General features: G+C 38.2%; 1 long non-coding RNA gene across 2 annotated transcripts in view; it reads right to left on the reverse strand.

Annotated features, from left to right (window-relative positions):
- LOC108399267 (uncharacterized) overlaps window positions 1-24,043 on the reverse strand; it is an 89,013-nt gene that overhangs the window by 12,356 nt on the left and 52,614 nt on the right. For both annotated transcript variants that reach the window (XR_001853614.3, XR_012121047.1), the window contains exons 3-4: window positions 14,214-14,350; window positions 8,340-8,415 (exon numbers count right to left, since the gene is read on the reverse strand). This is a non-coding gene — a long non-coding RNA (uncharacterized lncRNA). The remainder of the gene's footprint in view (window positions 1-8,339; window positions 8,416-14,213; window positions 14,351-24,043) is intronic.

Consider the following 24,043-nt stretch of genomic DNA (forward strand, 5'->3'; position numbering starts at 1 on the left):
GGCTTATCTGGGAAGGAATAACAAGAGGCCAGGACAATTGACAGCCATGAAGAAGGGTGGGGTAACATTTACAGGAAATAAACTTTTTGAAACAAATTTGAAGAGAAGTTGGTTACTCAGTCATCAGCACGTTTCATTCCTAGAGCCACGAGTCTCGCATTAGCTCTTTCAGTCCTTAAGACCTCTGAGTTTAAAAATTCATAAACTGAGATTCATGGAAATGAGTAATGTGCCCAAGTTCACACAGTTAGTAGTTGCTAGAGATTATTGCTCAGGCTACCAACTCCCAAACCAATGTTATTTTCACCATATCCTGTGACCTCAAACTTTGAGAATGCCAAAATCTTTTTTTTTTTTTTTGGTAGAATGAAAAAGAAGCATTCCACTAAGACAAATGTGTGGTGTCCAACTCAGGGTGCATTTGAAATTCATGATGCAGTCTTGACAAGTAATCAGTTATGTTGGCCTTATGCACTATTGCTCAGGTGTATGTAGTTTGGAAATTAGCAGCTATGCTCTGTGTTACTTCTGTTTTTTTTTTAATTTTTTATTAACGTATGATTGATATATTCTTATGAAGGATTCACATGAAAAAACAATGTGGTTACTACATTTACCCATATTATCAGGTCCCCACCCATACCCCAATGCAGTCACTGTCCATCAGTGCAGCAAGTTGCCAGAGATCCACTATGTCCCTTTTCTGTGATATCTGTGTCACTTCTTACATAGCATTCTCTCACCAGAAAACCTTAGTGTACCATGAAAATCACTGTTTAACATTGACATTGTCGATCAGCATTTAATAACTTATTACTACACTCATTTGATTTAGTCCATATTTTAAAAAAGGAAAACTGTATGTATAGTAAATTATCTATATAGATTTTTTAATATATAGACCCAAGGAAACTAAAAATATGCAATACAGAATTAACAATATTGTGTGTTTATTTCAGAAAAGGGTTATTTTCATGCCATCTTGAGTCAGTGATGATTCACCAGGAAATGTTAAAAACAAATTTTTAAAGAAGTTGTATAAATGAGAAACAATCCATTATAGTAGGCTTATAGCTTTTGAAGAGTTTATAAATCATATTTCAGAAGACAGAATGCCTGCACTGATGTTGATTCCTGAGTAAATCCCTGATTTGACTGGATTAGGAAATAAGAGATCACTGCCTACTTGGTTTCCCTGAGATGATTGTTTTGTGAAAAGGTTTAAAAAACAAAAAGTTACTTAGTAAAAAATCAAGGAAAAATTATGTGATACAAATTAGGAGCCAATTAGCATGGTACAAAAAAGAAGTCTCCCAAAGTTAAATATTTAACAGAGACATTTGCTCATACTCCTGAAATGCCAGCCAAGCACTCCTTTCACTGTCACTGCCACATCAGAAAACAGACACCACCATCACCTCCATGTCCCTCGTGTGTACTAGGCAGTCAGGCTTCATAACCACTGTCACACCTCATTTTATTATGCTTCAGTTGATTGCACTTTGCAAATGCTGTTTTTTTCTAAATCGAAGATTTGTGGTAACCCTGCATCAAGTCTCTCAATGCCATTTTTCCAACAGCATTTGCTCATTTTGTGTCTCTGTATCATTTTTTGGCAATTCTCCCAATATTTCAAACTTTCAATTGTTATTATATTTGCTGTGGTGATCTGTGATCAGTGGTCTTTGATGTTACCTCTGTAATTGTTTGGGACACCATGAACTGTGCCAATACAGGACAGTAAATTTAATCAGTAACTGCTGTGTGTGCTCTGACTGCTCCACCCACTGGCTGTTCCCCCATCTCTCTCCCTCTCTTTGGGCCTCCCTATTTCCTGAGACACAACAGTATTGAAATTAGGTCAATTAAAAACCCAACAGTGGCCTCTAAGTGTCCCCCTCCTGGGGATCCGAGGTCAAGAGACTTGTCTAACACCAAGGAGGCAGGGGGGACACTTGTCTCACACACAGCACACCTCAGATTTCCCAGAGATATTTAGGGAGGGAACCTGTGGAAATACCTATCATCAGTAGGTGAGCTCAGAGCATTGAGATGTGAGCATTCACTGCAAATGGGATCATATAATCATCAACTGAAGAAGCCAGGAACACATAAAACTACATAATATGCATACATGCACACTGCATAATGAATGCATACAATTCACATATTATGGTGCATTTTTGCCATTTGATCTATTATTACTCAAATGGAAATTATAATTGCTCTTGAAATACGTCCTTTACTTAATTGTAATGCCACCTCAAGGTAAATGTACCCCATATGTGTGCTATAAGACATTCATTCAGTGTATTGCTAAATGATTACATAGTAAGTATGTGTCAGGCACTATACAAAGAACTAGGTGAGCATGTCAGATATCGCTCTCTACTCTCATGCACTTTATAATCAAGGCCCATTCCAGATGCAATTTTCACCCAGAATATTTCACCAAAATGCCAAGTTTAAAGCATATTTTATTAAAAAATAAACAGTTTAAACCTGTTTATTTTTTACATGTAAGAGGAAATATTTTCAGATTTCATTGTAGCAAAACACACCATACCAAATGATAAGAACAGGGCCAGCTTCATGGGCATATGATCTATGCAGTCACTCATGGCCCACAATTAGAAGGGCCTCATACTTAATTTAATTCCCTGCTGTCATCTTTTTAAAGTGTGTAATAATTTTTGAGCAAGGAGACCCCTCCTCTCCATTTTCATTTTGCACCAGGTCTTAGAAATTTTGCAGCCAATTTGGGGTCAGAACAGTTTTGCTGCTTTGTGTATAGATAGTGTGTTGCTCGGGTAATTGGGTAAAGAGTTAGGGGAGAGGGTTTGCTTTGGCAAATAAACCTACAGACACCCAGTTATAGTATAAGTCCCAAGTATGGCAGAGGACCTACTTAAGCTAAAAAACTATCCATTGCCTGTAAAATTCAAACTAGGTGTTCTGAATTTTATCTGGCAATTCTTCTCAGTGGGTAAAGGTGGTTGCCAGTGTAGAGTGCCAGTGTAATCACTATTACGTACTCTTTCACTCTCCAGTGTCTTGGTTTATGAAATAAACCTCATGGGCACTCTGGGTAAAGGGGCCTAAAGCCTGATGCCTATGACAGCTCAGTGGCCCAGAGCACTGGGAGAGCTCTTGTTGAAGACTGGGGTTCCTGTGCTCTGACCATTTAGAAAGATGGACGGTGGTCAGAGGCTTAGGAGGGTAATGGGAGAAGTGGGCAGGTAAATGTGGGTAGCACCAAAGGAGCTTGAAAGAGTTACATGGACTCTCTGAATTTTATCATCTTGAAAATCCTTTCCTATGTGGGATTAAATACACACACAAAAATTGCCTCAGGTAGCATGTCTAACTGCTCACAGATAAGCCTTGAGGGAGCTCTCTGGAATGGGCAAATTCAAGAAATGGAGGTGAAAGTCACTGAAGCATCTCAGACCAGCTGAGTGGCAGAGAATTCACCAAAATCTTTGTTGGAGAATTTTTAACTTTGCTTTTTGAATTAATTTGTATGTTTATTTTAATTCTCTACTGTTTTTCCTTTAGATAGCGAAACTGTATGACTTTGACCTTATAAATATAAATCCATAGATCACTGACTCAATTCTTCATCCCTCATTTTCTGACTTCTATCACTACCAATTTCCTAAAGCTGTTCTCTTAAAATGCCCAAATTTCTTTTAATTGCTGAACTCAGCAGTAGTTCTTAGTCATGGTATTCATTTTCCTCCTTTGGCTTCTACTTGCTCATCTCGAGCTCCCGTTTCCTTATGTTTATCTCCTCTCCTGGCTCTGCCTCCCCATTGCTTCACTGTGTCTTGGCCTTTTTGTTTGTTCCCTTTCTTTTTCTATTTCTACTCTGCTTTTGCAGTGGCCTCCCCTCTCACAGCTCCAACTGACACCTAACCATAGGTCTCATTCCAGCTCACAAAAGTTGAATGTTAGCATCTCTTCCCCGTTCCGCATACAGTGGCCTCACCTGGGGACGGACTCAGCAAACACTGCAAATCAGCGGCCCTTCCTCCCACCGCACATCTGGTTACACAACACAGAGCAGGTTGCCCTGGCCTATCTACAGGATTCAAGGCCTTGTCCAACCTGGTTCCAACCTGCCCTGCAGCCTGCTCTTCCAACTGTTCCCTTTTATGTTCTCTTCTCCTCTGATCAAATGAGGCTGCTGTGTTCTCCCGATGTCTCTAAGCCACCCTACCCCTCTGACTTTGTTCATACCATCTTCTTGACCTTCTCCATGGTGTCTTCCATCCTACTCCGGCCTTGCCTTCCAAACTTCTGTCCCAATGTTAGGGGCGATTTCCTGACATTTTTTGTATCCTAACTTGCATCACAGTTATTAGTATACTTGTCTTTTCTCCTTTACAAAGTCAGAAAGACATCAAAACATGAACCAATCTTTTCTTGTCTTACTGTCCATTTTTTAAATACGTTTGTCTCCTCCTCTAGCCCACTAACTTAAATAACCCATACATCAAATGTAGGTTCTTCAATCACTGGATTTATTCAAATGGAAAAGAATTCAGACTTACAGAATGTCTTTACAGGATGAGAAAATAATTTGGCTCAGAACAATTAACTTTGAATCTCTTCAATTGCATAAGTCTTTGAGAGAGAAGCCAACATTTCTAGTAAAACTATATCTTGTTTTATTGAAAACCAAAGATTTTTTAAAATGTGAATGGCAATAGAAGAATCCTTTTAAGCTGGAAATATAGGAAGTCATTACCTACTCGCTTTAGTCATAGCTAACATATCACACTGAAATTGTTTCAACAAAGATTGAGTCCTTCCTGTATGGAAGATGCAATATTATGTGAAACACTTCATAAAATACTTTGAATTGCCAGAAAATAGAAACCCTTCCTCAATTTTTGTGTGCTAATGGTGCTGAAAACAAAGAGGGTAATTCATGTAGAGCAATCCATATTAAAATTTAAAATGCATTAAAATTAAATAAAGGGCATGCTTCAAGAGCACATATAATTTACATTTGGGTAATAAGAGAATAGATACTTCCTTTTCAGAATTTTCCCTTGGATTCTATGAGCAATGTCAACTACTGATGCCTTCAGCTTATAAATGTAGTGCAGTCATAGAAACAGAATTTTAAAGTCTATTTGCCTGGTCTCATTCTCTTCAAAAAAAAAAAAAAAGTCCCTATTGTATGCCTCTTTCTCTATTTCCTGATAGCTTCTCTCATTTAATTTTACTGGTACTGACAGTGGTTGGTGTGTGTGTGTGTCTGAGCTAGGAAATGTACAGGCGAGCAATGTGGTAATTCTTGAGCTGTCACACTCTCAAATTACACACATACAAAAGAGGACTGCATTAAGACATGGAACATTCCACAAAGTCAATGAGATCCAACTTAATTTCATGGAAGTGTTGTGTGATAACACTGGAACCTGGATTTCTTATGAGCTAAAGTGTTCGCACTGTGAGAGAGCAGCTCTAAGTCTCAGCTCTATGTTTTTGCAGTCCTTTTGGAACAGACTTTTAAACTACAACCCTAATTCAGGTGGCAGGATGCAGGAGACTAGCCTTCAGGGGAAATTTACTCTGCAATTTCTCAGCAGGGCTGACTCTGTTCAGTAATTATTCTAGCTCTGGGGAAATCTTGGTTCTTGACAATTCTCCAGGAAAAGGAGGTGGGTGGAGTAACAACACTCTACAACCCCCAGATTTGCCTGTAACTTGGAATCACTGAAGTGTGCCCAGCTTGCTTGGAGAAAGAACATCGACCCTAGCTGGAATCAATCCCTGCCACTAGCAGTCAGACAGCCTTTCCTGCATCTTAGCTGTCAGGCCTGTCTTCTTTTCCATGGGCCTGACACAGCTTTCAAAAATCTGCTTTGGGGATACAAGTGTGCCAGTGCCAGAGCCACCCCATATAGCACCTTTGTGAAAATATGAAAAAGGCCCCCTCTCTGGGCATGTGTAGCTGATCTCAGGGTGAATGGCCCAGGGAGCATGGTGCAACCTGGATTTTACCCCCACCCAACTATCTTCTCTGTTGGGTACCCTTATTCAGGGCAGAGCTACATGCAATAACTGATTTTCACTGTGCATTTGCTGTTTTCACTTCAAATATTATGGACAAAACAGCAACCATCAGGTTTTTCAAGCTCTATATTTGCAATTTTCAGAAGTACCTTGGTAACATTCCATTAAGTAAGATCTGCTGATAATAAGACCCTGATTATACCCCTGGCTTCCCAGTTTGCCATATCCTGTCTGCTTCAGACACATCATTACTAAGGTTATAAGCAGATATATCAAAGATACAGCCTTACTTTAAGGTGACTCTGGCCGTGGTTTATCTGTAAGACATGTCATAAAATCTCTCTACATTATCAAATTATTTTAAGCCTGTCTTGGGTGACTTTGTGTTACAATCTCTATCTGTTCCAATCATCAGGCCATTAAATAACCTTGCAAAAGAATTGTTAATATGCTGTAATTTAATCCTAGGAAATTTCTCTTAAGGTCCATGATGGTTACAAGAAGAAAAGAAAAGTTAATGCAGCACCATGCTAGAAATACATTAGTTTTTAGCTAAGCCACCAACATAACCCACACCTTTTCCTGTGTCCTTCGCAGGGATAGCCTCATTGAAGGCACAAGGCCCAGAGAAGGTCATCTCCTTGGAAGCAGGGGCCACCTCACATGAGGGTAAAGAAGGAACCCAGAGCATCTTGTTGCTGATTAAAGAGGGTTAAACGAGGAGCAGAGAAGGGGAAATGACTAGGTAAGACCCCTCGCTCTCCATGCTCCACATTTCCACGAGGCCTGGAATAGCATGGGCACTCAATGGGAATTCCCTGATTGACTTGGGGGTCTGATGCACAAAGACCTGTGATATGTATCACCATCAGACTGACTTCTTTCAGATGTGGAAAATCACTCCAGAGTTTTAGATCAGGTTCTATCTGTTTCCTTAGATTCCCAGGTGCTGGCACTATTTTAGATATTCCCAAATGGGTTATATTTTTCTGCATATTTGACACAATGGAAATGGCCTATGATCACATGTGCATCACTGCATAAGCATATCCTGACAGGTTTTTAAAAAAATTAAGAGCTATTTAATTTACAAAGAATGTTGCTATTATTATGGACATGTCAGTTCCAATGGATTAGGGCAGCTCATCACATTTTATAAACTGCCAACATGTAGTGACACTTTCCACTTCAGCAGGAGTTTCATCAAACTGAAGTGCTGGTTTCTGGTTTATAATTCAATCCATTTCACTGACTCACAGAGGGTGGAGTAAAATGACAAAGTCCTTTGGTCCTTCAGTCTCAGTTTTTCATATTACTGGGTGATTATACATTTATCTTCTTACCACATGAGGTGCTATGTAAAACCATGGTCAATAATTACCACCCTGCAACTGACTTTTATGTGTTCTAGAACGGCCCTCACATAAACATGTCGGATCAGAGGAAACAAATAAAACATAAGACTGTCATTAAACCGAAGAGGACGGGGAGGGAGAAATATCATGGCTGTGCCAGCTAGAATCCTGCCCGAAAGGAGACTCCAGCAACTTTTCACCCCCAGGTACATTACGTACTTGCTACAATTACAGCCTGTTGCAAGGGGATGCAGAACACCGCCAGACACAGCGTAACAAAGCTTACATTGTACACACAAGGATACAGGAATATAAATAGAGAAAAACCACTCTCACTGTTGGAAGAAGATACTAACTCATTTGTGCTGGCAATTTTCTGAACCAGTTAATGCATTTTAGACTTTGGCCTTTCTCTCTTCTCCTACACCCCTATTTTTTCTTGGAATCGTGTTCTCTTATACTTTAGACCAAGAGGGTTCATACAGCTGTTGAGGTGTGTTACAGAATTAAGGCCCTTTTGGAGTGGCTGAAGGAATCCAGAGAGCACTGAGGTCATGTAACAGTTGGGAATTCTATAAAAAGGTACAATGATTTAACTAAATTACAAACTACAGTGCTTTTTATATTTAATATATATTCTTTTCTAGTTAAGCCCATTTAAAATGGAAGAGTTACATTTTGAATGGATTGTTGATTTGGTTTTTGAACACATGCACAAACCAAGTATAGCCCATTCTGGAGCATCTGTGTCAATAAAGGAGAATGGAAGTATAATGGTTGAAAATGAAGGTATTAGAACAATCCTAGATATTTCTCCTTAAAAAGTGTTTCTGGGTTTGTATTTAACTGTATATATGTTCGAGTTCTGGGTATTCAAAATGCTTCAAAGAAAATAACAAAGCTCCATTTCTGAAAAAGGGAGGACCAGCCAGCCTCCCCATCCCATTGACTTACTGCATGACTCCTCCCTGCTCCTCACTTCACGTGAGAAATGGATGACGCTGCCAGCCAGTGTGGCATGGGCATTAACCTGAGCAAAAGCAAACGAGAAAGTGACCATGGACAGCTGACCTACAGACAGTCAAAACTTTATTGTCTGCATGTATACATACAAATACACACACAATAAGACCATCCTCTTTTTCAGAGGCAGAGTCTCCCTCTTATCTATTCCTTTTCACCCTGGGAGTGGGAGAGCAGGAAGAATAAAATTTCTACCAAGACAGTGTCCGATCTTGGTTATTCTAACTTAAGCTCTTCTGTCCATATTCTTTTTTTTTTTTTTTGGTATCATTAATCTACAATTACATGAGGAACATTATGTTTACTAGACTCCCCCATCACCAAGTCCCCCTCACATTCCCCATTACAGTCACTGTCCATCTGCGTAGTAAGATGCTATAGAATCACTACTTGTCTTCTCTGTGTTGCACAGCCCTCTCTGTGCCCCCCACATATTATACATGCTAACTGTAATACCCACTTTCTACCCCAACTTTATCCCTCCCTTCCCACCCATCCTCCCCAGTCCCTTTCCCTTTGGTAACTGTTAGTCCATTCTTAGGTTCTGTGAGTCTGTTGCTGTTTTGCTCCTTCAGTTTTTTCTTTGTTTTGTACTCCACAGATCGGTGAAATCATTTGGTACTTGTGTTTCTCTGCCTGGCTTATTTCACTGAGCATAATACCCTCTAGCTCCATCCATGTTGTTGCAAATGGTAGGATTTGTTTTCTTCTTATGGCTGAATAATATTCCATTGTGTATATGTACCACATCTTCTTTATCCATTCATCTACTGATGGACACTTAGGTTGCTTCCATTTCTTGGCTATTGTAAATAGTGCTGTGATAAACATAGGGGTGCATATATCTTTTTCAAACTGGGCTGCTACATTCTTAGGGTAAATTCCTAGGACTGGAATTCCTGGGTCAAATGGTATTTCTATTTTTAGTTTTTTGAGGAACCTCCATACTGCTTCCCACAGTGGTTGAACTAATTTACATTCCCAACAGCAGTGTGGGAGGGTTCCCTTTCTCCACCACCTCGCCAACATGTGTTGTTGTTTGTCTTTTGGATATTGGCCATCCTAACTGGTGTGAGGTGATATCTCACTGTGGTTTTAATGTCTATATTCATTTTGAAAAGCAACAAAACACAAGGTAACAGGTCTGCCATTTGTCCCATTTTGATTCTCCTTAATCCTAAAGAAGGCTCCTTCAGAATGTCAGAACCCATGAAGATACTAAATATAACCCACAAAGATACTAAATATAAACAAGTCATTTTTGTCCATTAGCGCAAAGCAGGATTTCTTAAGCCCCTTTGCTCAGAAAACTAGTTCTAAGAGATATTAATAAATACACCACAAAATCAAGATTTTTCAAACGAAATAAGTTTGGAGGCATTTCCTTTTGAGTAACCTTCTTAAAAAACGTTTTATGAACATTCTCCTAACAAAGGCTTATGAAGGTATTATATAAAGCATCTGCTTTGTTGTACTCATGGTTTTCTAAACTTCTTGGACAAACTTCTTTTGAGAAATACCCACAAGCATCTTGTAGAATGAATGTTAACAAAACATATTTTTGGAAAGCACTGTTGTTTAAAGAACAACAGGAGTAGGAGAACTATTATAACTACATGCAAAACAAAAAAAACCACACAAAAAGCAGTGTTTCAATAATACTTCAATACTCATATTGAAAAAAACTCATTAAAAGTCACTAGAAAAGTGAACTTGTGAGCAAGCAATATTATGATTATAGTTTTGAATGAAAATGTAATACAGGCTTCCCAGTTTCCCTCACTATCCAGAAGTAGAGTCTCGTTCCTATGAGACCTTGCCTAAGCTGAAACGGCAAAAAGCACAGAAGCAGTTCCCACTCATTTATATGGAAGCAATTTTTAGGGTTCCTAGAACCAAAATCAACCTGTCTCAGGATTTTCTGACACGTTAGGACACCTCATGCTAGCCAATGCACAAAATAACCAAGATAAATCACAGACTCTCAAAGCCATGGTGGCTGATGCGGAAATGCTGAGTCCGGTTCTTGCGGGAGGGGCTGGGTGGGGTGGGGGGCACTGTCACTGCTCCGGGAATGCACTGCTTCTGTAATGACTCACTGCCAAACAAACACTAAACGCAAGTTGCATTTTTTTTTGCCTTTTTTTGTAAAAAAGACAATCTTTGGATTTCCTTCACTTAGTGAAAACAGGTGCTAATGCAGGTCTTTCATAAGAGCAAAGTGATAGAAATCAAACTTAACGAAATACGAGCAATACCCAAATATAAAGATCTCTTCATATACTTTATTCTCTTCTTAGAATGATAACATGATAAAAATAGTTTTTCTTTTTTAAATTTACACTTGGATTTACCATACTGAGTACAAACAGTACTTAAAAAATTAAGAAACTACAATACTGAATTTAATTTGTGATGCTGTGAAATTACACACCAGGCCAATATTCTTCCATTGATTTTCATTCTGTGACCTAGTAAAATAGTTCAGATTGAAAAAAATCGCTTTTCTTCTAAATTCTCATGATTGAAATACAGATGTTCCATGAGCATATTGCCCTAAATTCTTTTGGAGTTTGAAATTTTCCCAGGATCTCCACCAGAGTCATGCTTACTTCATTCAGAATAAAGATGTTTGAATACATCAACTGCAACTCTAGGAGGAACTGAGAGTCTGACACCTGCAACACAATGATTTCTGCACAAAGAGATTTTAGATATGTATTGACCATCATCCCAATAACAGAAACTTTTGCTTTCTCATGATGAGTCCTTCTAACCTGCAAATTGTTCCTGGTTTATTACACAAGTGAGGAGAGACTTTTGCTTCTCTTCACCCTGCTTTGTGTTCCTGCCCCTTGGGCTAGCTGGGCTCTTCTGATCACTTTACCCCTCCAATACCCACCCATGGGCTCCAGCTTCCACTCTCATCTCTGCTCACCTGAGTCCTCCTACATATCTCCCTGCCAGCTCATTCCTCTAGGACAGAGCTTGCCTCTCATTAAATGTCTTGTACCTACAGTGTCTCAGATCACAAGTACAAGAGTAAATTAATAATATTAACTGGGGTCGATTTTAAAGGAACATTGGTTTAAAAAAACATGATTAATAACACTGCACTATTTGCAATAGCCAAGACAAGGAAGCAAACTAGGTGTCCATCAATAGATGAATGGATAAAGAAGATGTGGTACATATACACAATGGAATACTATTCCCCCATAAAAAGAAAAGAAATCATGCCATTTGTAACAACATGGATATATCTAGAGGGTATTACGCTCAGTGAAATAAGCCAGGTGGAGAAAGACAAATACCCTATGATTTCACTTATTTGTGGAATATAAAAACAAAGCAAAACAGAAGGAACAAAACAGCAGTAGACTCATAGACACTGAGAAGTGACTAGTGATTACCAAGGGGGAGGGGAAGGAGCAGGTTGGGGGGATAAAGAGACACAATAATTCATAATCACAATATAAGTTGGTCACAGGGATGGTAGTACAGCATGGAGAACATAGTCAATGATTTTGTAACATCTTTCTATGTTAATAGATAGTAACTTCACTAGAGGGGGTGAGGATTTAATAATGTGGGTAACTATTGAATCACTGTGTTGTATATTTGACCCAACATCACATTGTGCATCAGTGATAGGTCAATTTAAATAAATAAATATGCAAGATAAATAAAGCTAAAAAGAAAAAATAAAGGGCTAGAGCTTGAGGGGAACTATGTACGCTTACCTGCCAACTAATTTAAACTCTCTAAGAATCATCAACACATATTTTAATTTGTCTTTCCTTAGCAATAATCTCTTGGCATTTGCCCACCATGATACATTTTGCCTGGAGATTTTGATAAAAAATACCCAACAGAAAAGGACTCAATTCCCTGTTTCTTATGTCTCCTTCTTAGCACTTCTATTAGGGCTTCTCCCTGGCCAACAGGTTCAGATGTTTTGCCTAGCCTAGTGACAATCAAAGATTGGTGTGGGGAACCCTAGAAAAGGGGAAGCTGAAGCTCTTGCAGGAGACCATGAAGTCAAGACTATTTTCATAATAATATTAAAATGATCATCATTAACTGCTTTTTTTCTCTCACATTTTTTCATGAGCTCACATTTGGAAACCCACCACAGGTTTCTATCAATAGAAATCTCTGATGGTAGGAACCAGTGGTCCAGGTTCAATTAATGGAAGTTGCCAGGCAATGTGCAACATAATTTCATATATACCAACACTTAATTGTTACCACCACCATAGGAGACAGATACTATATCAGTTTTGCCAATGAGTAAACAAATTCAGAGAGGCAAGTACGTTGGTGATCTGCAGGGCACCATATTTCTCACAGCCAGAATTAGAACCTATGTATTATCACCAATGGTTTTACCCCTAACATTTGCCAGAATAATTACACTATTTTCCTTTTAAGAAAGGGATAGCAGCTATATAAACAACTTTCTCTTTACATCATGTGATAATGAGGTTTCCCTCTAAATTGTGTTATAATACTATGTGAGTCTTTACAGATAGGGAATTGGATGTGGTACCCTTCCGGTTGGTAGAAGCAATAATTTTCTAGTAATTTATGTGCAAGTCACCAATTAGAATACTATCTTCTTCTGATCAGAAGGATTTTTTTTTAAGAAAGTCAGAATTTCCAAGACTGAATGCTCTCAAAATATGAGGTCCACTCTGTAACACTGGCATCTGGCATATATGCTCAAGTGGGGAATGTCTCTGAATAAGGTTATTTTTACATGGTCTTTGACATTTTAAGAAAGATTGGTGAGAATGCAGTTTTCTCTGTAGGGAGAGATCCTTTGTATAAAGATATTTTTATACCTTGTATACTACTCTCGTAAATGCAATCAGAGGCTGCTAAACAATGGGGCGCCAAAAAACAGACACAAGGTTCAAATGTGCTGTCCAAGCATTTCATGAAGATCAAAAAGCTCAGTGGTATTTTTGCTGGGCTTGTGTTCTATCATATCACAGTGTTTCTACCTTATTGATCATTCATCTGGGCCTGCCAATCAGCCAATATTGGTAAGATGTCTCTAAGACCCCTTCCCCCACAAAAAAAGCAGTTACTGATTACATGGCACCACCCAATAACTGATAAAATCCATTCTCTTTGCTCAGTTGCCCGGCTGCCAATGGACTTCACAGTTGTGTATATTAGCTTGCTAATTAGCCCTTTAATTAGTTTTATCTGCATGGGTAATTATTATTTTAAGGTAGTGATGATTATGGCACCTGTTCTTTGACCATTGCTTTTGTTGACAGTAAGACCTGTTGTACAGATGTTTTTAGCCAGGCACTATGGAAGTCTTCTAATTCTGTATCATGGTTTCCTTTAATAACAAACAAATCTAAAAGGCTTCTATCATATTAGGAATGGATAGCTTGAATTCTCTTTTCTAAAAATGTGCATTACAGAATGCAACAGACCCATTTGAATAACTCACTCTATGGCCTTTATAAGAAAGTTCACTGGGGCCCATTGTTTGGGATATTATTGACTTAACATTCATTAGGAGACTCATAAAAACACTTCCTGCATGTTCGAGGCATGGTGTTTAAGCTGTAAATATGGCAATAGGGGTGTAAATATTGGCTTAGAACTCTTCTTTGAGTCATTGATTTTCTTTATCTTATTGTCTACATGGCCATTCTCTTCTGTTTAGGCTGGCCCTTTCCCAGTCTCCAAATGTGCTTTCTGACTTCCCAGTGGCAGTTTCACTGGGATTCTTCCCAAAAGAGTCAGGGGGCATGGAACTAGGATGATTTTTGTTCTCACTCTGTTCCAGACACTCCGTAGCAGCCGAACATGAAGACGGCACTCCGCTGGGGTGACCTTTGATTCTTGGCACAGGAGAGTGATTTCACTGAGGGAATTCACTCCAGTCGGTGAGTCTCTAGTGTTTGTGGAGATCTCTGTGGAAACAAACATTCAGGGTTCTTTGTGGAATAGTCCAGAAATAATTGAGTAAGCCAAGAGACCCTTACCCCACCCCTTCCTCCCTGTTACACTTTATTTTAAGGACTCCCTCACTGATGCCCTTGTATAAATAATTGCTATTTCCCAGCACTTTCCCTTTTCCTGAGAAAAATACAAAAGAAAGTCAACCAAATCAAGACATAAATTCATTTTTACAGCTGAATAAGCTTTATCTTTGGTTGTTTTAAAAATGAAACAAATGGGAAAATATTTGTTAGAGAATAATAAACACACCCAGGTATTTGCTGCTCTGCTCAGGCCAGGCTAAGATTGAAGTGGCTCCCTAAGACCACCTGTGTTTCTTGGTGCAAGCCCAGCAGAGCTTCAGAATTTGTATAGTTGGTTTCAGTCCAGCGACCTGGCTACATTCTTGGATCTCTTACTCAACATGAGGCATCAAGATCACTGGAAACTTTAACAAAAACATCAACAACTGGAAGAGCCAGTTAGCCTATGGTTTGACCCCCAGCCTTCACACCCTTACATCAATCTATTTCTAATCTTCTGGGAAATTAGTTCAGCCTTCAAGGCAGGGGAAGGGGCAACCTGAGGGTACAGCTGCTAGGTCTCCCATAGGAGATGAAGAATCTACAATCACCCCAAAGCACACATTGAGATGATTGCTTTTTAATCTGCTTTCCACTTGGCCAAGTGGATGCCTCCATAATAACTCTAAAAGCTTCAAAGAAGCAGCAGCACACTCTGTAGCATTCCACGATGGAATCCAATAAAAGAAACAGAACTCAAAAGCATTTCAGAAGCAATTAATAAATTGCTGCTCAGAAGCAGCTCCTCAAGAAAGCTTGCTCTTCAGCTCAAAAATCAAAAACACATCCTAAAAACAGTAGCTGCAGAGGAAGGAAAAAGATAACAAATCTTATTTCCACTTGTCCTTTGGTAGATTTCAAAATCATTTGGCTTTTTCTGAAGCAGCTATTTTGAATGTTTTTAGTCAAGTTCCCAAAGGTCTGCTTAATTTTCCAACCTTTATCTACAGAAGATGACAAAATGGCCATATCAATTTTAATAGTATGAAGAGTGAGCTATAGAATCATCACAACTACTGAGTAAGCCAGTCCTGGTCTCAGAATCCAGTCTTCAGGTACCCATCTGTGTGACCTTGGGCAGGTGATTTAACCCCTGCCAGCTTCAAGGTTCTCACGTAAAAATGAAAAGATAGGATAAGATCCTGGTTCTCCACAGTGACTTTCATGAACACACTGGATTCGTAGGTATTATGTGAAGAAAGAGTTTTACTTTTATTTATGTTTCAGAAATGCTGTTTTAAACAAAATTAAATGACAAGATTCCTTATATCTTTTAATATACTAATTACTATCTAAAATTGGGGAGTTGGAATGTGTAGCAATATCTAAACTTATTTGACCACAGGACCCTTATTCATAGACCATCTTGGGAATAGTATAATCTAAGGTGGCTTCCAGCTGTAACATTCCATTTTTCAATCCAAAGCAGGTAATTGCAAATTGGCATGTACACAAAGGTCATCATCACAGCAATTATTAATCATCATTGAATGATATACTTCACAGGTGGATATGTGGGAACATGGAACAGAGCAGGCATATATAAAATTCTACTAAGTGGGAGGGTTTTCTTTATGTCTACCTATTGTCCTCACCCTCAGGGGGCTGATCTCCCATGCATACATGCACAGCCTTGGTCATAGAGATAAAGTTCCAGACTCATCAAAATGTAAACTGGAATTACTCATCACTGGTATTACTCATTGCACCCTATTACTCTGCTTGCCTTCCCTGTGGGGCAATATAAAGGTCTTAGTAATCGAAAAGCTCTGTTTCTGTACCCAGCATTGTATCTACTACATATATTTTCATTTCTTTTCCAGAAAATAAAATACATTTCATTTTTAAATATTTTAAAACTATAGCCTCAGTTACAAGCTTATACTTTAACTAGAATAGTTTACTCAACCAAATACTCATGTATGACTGACCCATGCTCAATATTGAATTTTGTTTCTCTTTATTATGACTATAACTTAGCATCAAAGGTTAGGAAAGCAAAAATGATAACAAGTATGAAGTTTAGTAAAAATGAATCGTCTTTGTAGTGACAATTTGATTAGTGTGTTTTCCTATCTCAATTGTCTTCTTTTCCCAAAACTGTAGAAGGTATAAAAATGATCTGTGATTACTTCATGCATATGATCAATATAAAGTTAATTAAAATCTTAAGCAAATTAATATGGTAAGTATGTATTTAAACACATAATTATGAATAAAAGTAAATCATAAGCACTTTTCCTTGTCAATAATTACTCACGTACTCCACCTTAGTGATTAAACCCTTGCGTGGTTGTTCCAAAACTTAACACATGGTGGCCCTGAAAATGCTCCTCTCAAACCTCTTATTGCATAGAGTATAATTGACTGACGGCTTCAGCTGCTGCTGTCTGAACTCACCACTGAATTTGAGCAAAGGTCACATTTCCTATAAGCATTCCTAAGAGATGCAGGACTTCTCTGACAGGCAACTTTGGCTTGGAGATTCTTTACCGATCTTGCCAAACTGTTCAACTGCGCCAATCTAAGACTCTTCACCCAGACTTCCTTCCCTCTCTCTTTCACAAAGGTGAGACATGGATTGTAGTGAGATGCTCTCCCTCCCCATTTTCCCTCACTGGAATTTACCCAAATAAATCTCTTGTATTGCTAATTTTATCTTGGCTTCTGTTTTTTGGAGGACCTGAGCTAACAAAAAAGGATTCCCTATTTTTGGACAGTTAGGTCATTTCAAGTCTTTTGCATTTGTTTGTTTTTAGTAAATAGCACGGCAATGAAATTTTTGAGAGATCTGATACATGGTCATTATTAATCAGTTCCATAGTATTTCATCTTAGATATGTAATTACTGGTGACACAGAAAATACATTTTTAGGGCTTTGATACACATTGAAAAATTGGCCTCCAGAAGTTATTCCAACTTATATAAGCAAAACAAATTACTTTTGTCATTTGGATTGTTTATACTTTTCCTTAGAGACTTGTAAGAAAGTTTCACATACTAAAGGCAATAATCTTAATGAAATAATTTTAAATGTCAGCAATTATTGACACTTCAATCTCAAGTCAAATAACTGTATTAAGTGAATTCTACCTATTGTAATAAAACTTAACCTCCACCCCCCACCTCACATTCATGGATATACACATAAACTCACAATATCTGGAAAATATTGAACATAGTATTATTAATTGAGCAAGGCAAAATAGAAAAAGGTGTCTCCTGGAAGCATTCTTATAGAGCCAATAATTTTAAGGAGCAGCTCAGTCTCATATTGCTGGTAAATTATCTTGGTGAGCAGCTAACAGAATCTGGCCAGAGATAGCAGAGGAATTTTGTGTGGGCATGTGCATTAGTTTACTTTCCAAAATAATCCCATCTGGATGCATGAGAAATGTTCTATCTGTTTCAGCTCATTAGGAGACAAGATTCAAGCAAACACGCTCATTGATTTAACATGCTGGATCTGTGAGAAATGAGTCATCCATTGCAATTTGCTACGAAGTTTGGAAATGGAAGATGACCCACACACATTTTTTGAGTTGCCGATTAATTTACAGCTTAGAAAACCATAATGTGTTGTTGGCTGTCTCTAAATCAGGCACCTAAAGCAATTAGAAACTTGGGGAGTGGGAGGGAATTAATGGTTTCAAGATCAATTCAAACTTAATTGATTCTTTTACCATTGGAGTCAAAGAGACAACATCACTAATTTTACATAAGAAGATCCTGTACAAAGGTATCTTATGGAACTCTTAGTTTTCTGTACTCTGAGTCTCAACTCAAAAATAGGCTTCAAAAATGTACTTTAAGTAAATAGCTTAGAAGTTGCATCATTTCCACATGCAAACAATGTTTATTCCTTATTCATTTCTATAGACAACTACTGGCCAACTACTGTATTCCCAAGTGAGTAACAAAAATCCTACTAAGCCCACAATGGACTGTACAGGAGCTGTGAGGAGTTACAATGAAGGCATGACTCCCACCCTTAGGGTCTCCCTGGCTAGTAGAAAACAGAAATGAAAATGCCTAAAAACCATTTAGGTCCATTTAAAAGCTCCAAAGTATCAACTTACTTTTAAGGGGCACTAATAGAGAGAGGGAGCTTAGTATTTGCATTACTGCCTGGAGCAAAACAAAGGAAATGAAGCCCTGAGCCTATTAGAAGGACCAATGAAAGATGCAGCCCTTCAGAATGTTACATATTCATTTTCCCCGAAAATACTTGCTATTTTAACTTTCAGTGTATCTCTTGAAGCAATAATCCATGATGATTAGTGTGTTAATATCTTTACAATAAATCTCTCCATTTTGACTCTGATATCTAGACCATTAACAATAGGGCAGATTGTGGTTGTGTATATATGTGTGTGTTATCACTTTAATTGTATGGTGTATACTCCTACTAGGCTTCCTTTCAGTGTAGGTATAATGACACTAATGACTTTATTTAATTTTGAGATATTTTACTCTGTTTATATGTCAAAATGAGACTTCTGCATATCAAGTGTATGCATCAGTTATGCGAGACATGAGAAAATGGCCATGAAGCTTTGCTAGAAAGCTGTAAAATATGTTGCATAGCATGATTCAGTGCCATACTTTTTTTTTTCCAACTAACATTTTTTTTTTTATTAAGGTACCATTGATACACCATTTGCAACAACATGGATGGAGTTAGAGGGTATTATGCTCAGTGAAATAAGTCAGGCAGAGAAAAACAAATACCAAATGATTTCCCTCATTTGTGGAGTATAACAACAAAGCAAAACTGAAGGAACAAAATAGCAGCATATTCACAGACTCCAAGAAGGGACTAGTGGGTACCAAGGGGGAGGGGTGGAGGAGGGCAGGTGAGGAGGGAGGGAGAGGGGGTTGTGGGGTACCATGATTAGTGCACATGGTGTGTGTGGGGTCACGGGGAAGACAATGTAGCTCAAAGAAGACAAGTCGGGACTCTGGCATCTTACCACACTGATGGACAGTGACTGCAGTGGGGTATGGGGGGGACTCAATAATAAGGGTGCATGTAATAACCACACTGTTTTTTTTTGTGAAACCTTCTTAAGAGTGTATATCAATGATACCTTATTAAAAAAACTAATGACTTTATTTTAAATCAATTATATGAAATAAACCTGTAAGCAGAACCACTTGAAACAGCATGAAGAATATGAAAACATTTATTTCTATATAATTGACAAACCACTAATATTGAGATCTTTTAGGACCAAGTGATTGAAAATAATGTGTCCTTCATTTAAATTATGATGACAGAAATGTATCTGTTTCTATCAATGCCAAGGAAGCTGATAAAGAGGAGACAAATGCAGGGCCCCAACTGCCCATTTGCCGATTTAAATTGCCTCTCAGGTTTGGGTTGGAGGAATTACTGTTCACTTTCTGTCCTAAACTGTTAAACTGATAGTTTCAGTGTTCGAAGTTAAAGATTGTCATATCTATTCCAAAACAGTAGACTGCAGGGGAAGGAAGAGTTCCTGCATATGTGGCTGAATAATGGCACCCCAAAGAGGTCCATGTCCTAATCTCTGGAACCTGTGACTATGTTATATGACATGGCGAAGGGGAATCAAATATGCAGATGGAGTTAAGGTTGCTAATCAGCAGATTTTAAAATAAGGAGATTATCCTGGATTAAATGGGTGGGCCCAATGTAATCACAAGGGTCCTTAAATGGGGAACAGGGGAACAAAAGAGCCAAATCCAGGGAGATGGCATCATGAGAAAGATTCAACTGGCCATTGCTGGCTTTGAAAATGGAAGGGTCCCATGAGCCAAAGAATGCAAGCAGGTTTCAAAAGCTGAAAAAGGCAAAGAGTGTATTCTCCCCTAGGGCTTTCAGAAAGGAATGCAGCCATGCCTGCACCTTGACTTCTACCCACTGAAAGCCATGTCAAACATCTGCCCTCCAGAACTGTGAGATAATAAGTTTGTGTTGTTTTAAGCCATGAAGTTTGTGTTAATTGGTTACAGCTGCAATAGGAAGATAATACACTGTGTAACTGGTCAGTCCTTTGGCATTTTCAAAGGCAAAGGGGTGTGTGTGTGTATGAACTTGCACTGTTATTAAATCTGAGTTTTTAATCATGATTGTAGGTTAAATTCTCTAAATTCAGATAGGTTCTAATGGATAGTTCTTTTCAGGGGAGTATAATCAAGGAATAATATTAAATTACCTGGAAAATCTCAGATCTTAAAAAGTCACTCACTTCTATTAACTTTGAGAAACGCTATATGGCTAGAGACTCATCTCTGGGAAAAATAAAGTCTGATGCCTCCAGCCTAAGTGTTTTAGGCAGGGAGCTGCTAGAGGATGCCCTCCATGTAAAGAACAATGGAGGCCTAGTGTCCAGGAAGGAAGGGACTCAACACAAGAATGACAGAAGGGGATCCTTGGGATTTATAATGCAGAGAGAGACCAAAATGAGTGGAGCACCAGAAATGCAGGAGGCCGGTCTGTCTTGGGAGGTCAATCATACCCAAGAAAGACATCTTCTAAAAATGAAACTGATAGAATAAGCTGATGCACTAAAGGCACAAGTTTGGGCTTGAATTAATGACAATTATTAATTCATTGGAAACCCAAAAAGTAGTGCAGAAAAGGAACAGTAGTTACATTACACTACAGAATTCAATCTTATAAGATTGTATATCAGTGATACTTCAACAACAAAAAAAGATAATCTCCCTAAAGCAGTAAAGGAAGCCATCATAGGAACACTGAAAAACAACTGAAAATAATATTAATGAGAATTTTGAAAAATGAACAATCCTGGCAGCAAAAACATAGATTGTTATGTCAGTTCTATTTCAGTGATGTTATACTATAGATTTCATGTGGTTCCTACTTAACTCAAGGCTATATGAGATTCTCATAGTCACTGAACTTCATAAGGGCAAGTGATAGAATATATGTTTTAAAATCTTAAGTGAAATTAACCAATGATAGTGATGCTTATCTCTGGGGATATTAGATATTAACATTGCTTATTCATGTTAAGTGCCAAATGCTTTTCAAATCTTAGAGTTGTACTTAAATTAACACTATCCATTAATTCTATCCTTAACACTAATTTCTACAGGTTAATTATATATCTTAGCTTGTTTCCTTGTTATCAGTTCTATTTGTCTTTAATCAGCGCTTCTTTTGTTTGAAAAGAGGCCTGATTATTCTCATTAGATTCATTGCCTTCTTTAATTAGTTTAGCTGACTACTAAATCTACTACATTATCAATTCCAGGATCTCCCCTGGACCTAATACCATATTTGAAGCTACATTCCTCAAGTAGGATTAGGATACACTTTCACCAATAATGTGGTAGGAAATTGTGGCATTTCCATTCCCTTTCCATTAATCTGCCTTTCTTACCGAAGATATCCTCTTCCTCTTCCATCACCCCTGACACCAGATCAATCATCACCACCTCTGCCATCATTTGTCCTCTACAAATGTAGTTTCTGGCAGTTTGACCACTACAAGTATATACTGAGTCCTCATAAAGCAATCTTGCCAGACATGGATGCTGGTTTCCAGAAGAAGTTTAAACCCTCTCTAACTTCATTCCTCACTTCTTTGCTTCAAATTTCTTCCATTCAAACTGGCCTACTTGCTGTTTCCTTCTGTAACCTGATCCCACCTCCTGATATTTGTATGAATCTTTCTACATAAGTTTCTTTCCCTTCCCCACTCATAAAGGTCGAGGAAAAATGTCACATTCCCCATGAAACCCTCTCTGTTCTCTTCTCTGTCATTTCTGTCTCTTGTGAAGCTCCTCATCTGTACATCCTTCAAGTTAGTTATCAGTCTTTCATTCTAACATTTTATGTCTTCCGCATAATAAACCTTAACAAATGTTTGTTGATGGATTAGATGAATAAGTGAATTTATAGTGTTCATCTAGGTTTGGCTTGCAAGAGTTACATTTCTTTCTCCTCCACAGGAAAGACAACAGAGATGCCAATATGCATTTTTAGATCCTCTGGCTCCTTTTAGAGCAAATCCCACAAAACAGACACTCAGTGCATGTCTATTAATTTGAAATGAAGATAATTTGAAATATTTTGACAGAGACTAAGTGAATGATTCCTGTGAAAAAGGTGAAGAGTGAGAATATTGCTTTAGCAAGATCTGTTAAAGAATATACAAATATCTTCTAAGATATAATTGATCAACTGCCCTGACCTTTCCACCTCAATTTGTTATTTGAACCGAATTAAAAAAAAAAAATGTGTCCACATAGATTTGAAAGGGAGATGATGAGCCTTTGTTCTGAGAATATGAAGAGGTCATATTTCTTTACTTCCCATTTTCCTGACCCTGTAAACTGGTCTGAGAGATGTGGCAACAGACAGATTTCTACACCATTGTTCTCTCGTGTTCTCTTTGCCTTCCCAGCATCTGTAAGCCTGTGCAGGGTAATGGGGCAGAGCTGTCTGCCCTGGTAGGCACCCTGCAGTCAGTTCCCAGTGGTCCCAGTAGTCTCTACAATTATGGAGTGGGAAGAAGTAAGGGCATAATGTCATGGCAAGAACTTGATTTGAAGAATCAGATTATCTCAATTTGAATCTTGAATCTAGTACTTGCTAAAAATCACTCCATTTCTTGGAGTCTCAGCTTCCTCATCTGAAAAAAATATGGGGATAATATCTTCTATGCTGCAAGATCATTAAAAGATTTGAGGATAAGCAATAGATACACAGACAGACATTCTCTAGAACGACATCAAGCATTCCAGATAAAAAAAAAGACATAGTGTTTTCAACTTTGTCAGGAATTTTAATTGGACTGGATCCCATACTTACCAAATTTAGAACCTAAAGTAACTTGGGATCTTAACTCCTAAGACTAGTATAGATACATCAAAATCTGAGACTACCCAGACGTTGTGTTAACTTAAATCAGATCAGGGTAGTAAATATTTACAGCAAATACAAGCAATAGAAAGCTCCATTGTGTCTTAGAAGTGCTGAGTGACTCGTGTTGCTGCATGTTCAGACAAGGCGAGAGTTGAGGGGAAAAAATCACTTTTTTCCCACTCAGCAAAGCTTTGGGAAAGGGGTGAAAATAGGGAAGGAAGAAGCCTCGTTCAGTTGAGAATAGGTGGTATTCCCAGGAATAAGAATTAAAAGAGAATAAGGAGTTGATTAACTCATTTAAAAAGAGAACTCTCTGGGTCTGTATAACAGAAAGAAACACTTGAGTTTCTTTTCCTGTTGTGTGCTTGCACAATCTCTCTGAGACTCATTCCATCATTTACTCACTCATTTGTTCGTTCATCTATTCCATCATTTAACAGGTATTTAGTAGGAACTATGTGCTAGGCGATAAGTGCTGAGACCACAATAAAGAACACTATGAACCCCACAGAGTGGAGAGGTAAACAATCTCTTGAGAGTCTAATTATAAAAGAATAGGTATATATATATAAGAAAACCCTCCTCAGTTGCGGCTCCATATAATTAAGGATTTGACTAGATAGTTATGTGTGTCTCCCATCTCCAAAACCATGATTGTGAGTGATAAAAACTCACTTCACCCATTTTCAGTTCTCAGTTT

Source organism: Manis javanica, chromosome 9, assembly GCF_040802235.1.
Source record: "Manis javanica isolate MJ-LG chromosome 9, MJ_LKY, whole genome shotgun sequence".
Lineage (NCBI taxonomy): Eukaryota > Metazoa > Chordata > Mammalia > Pholidota > Manidae > Manis > Manis javanica.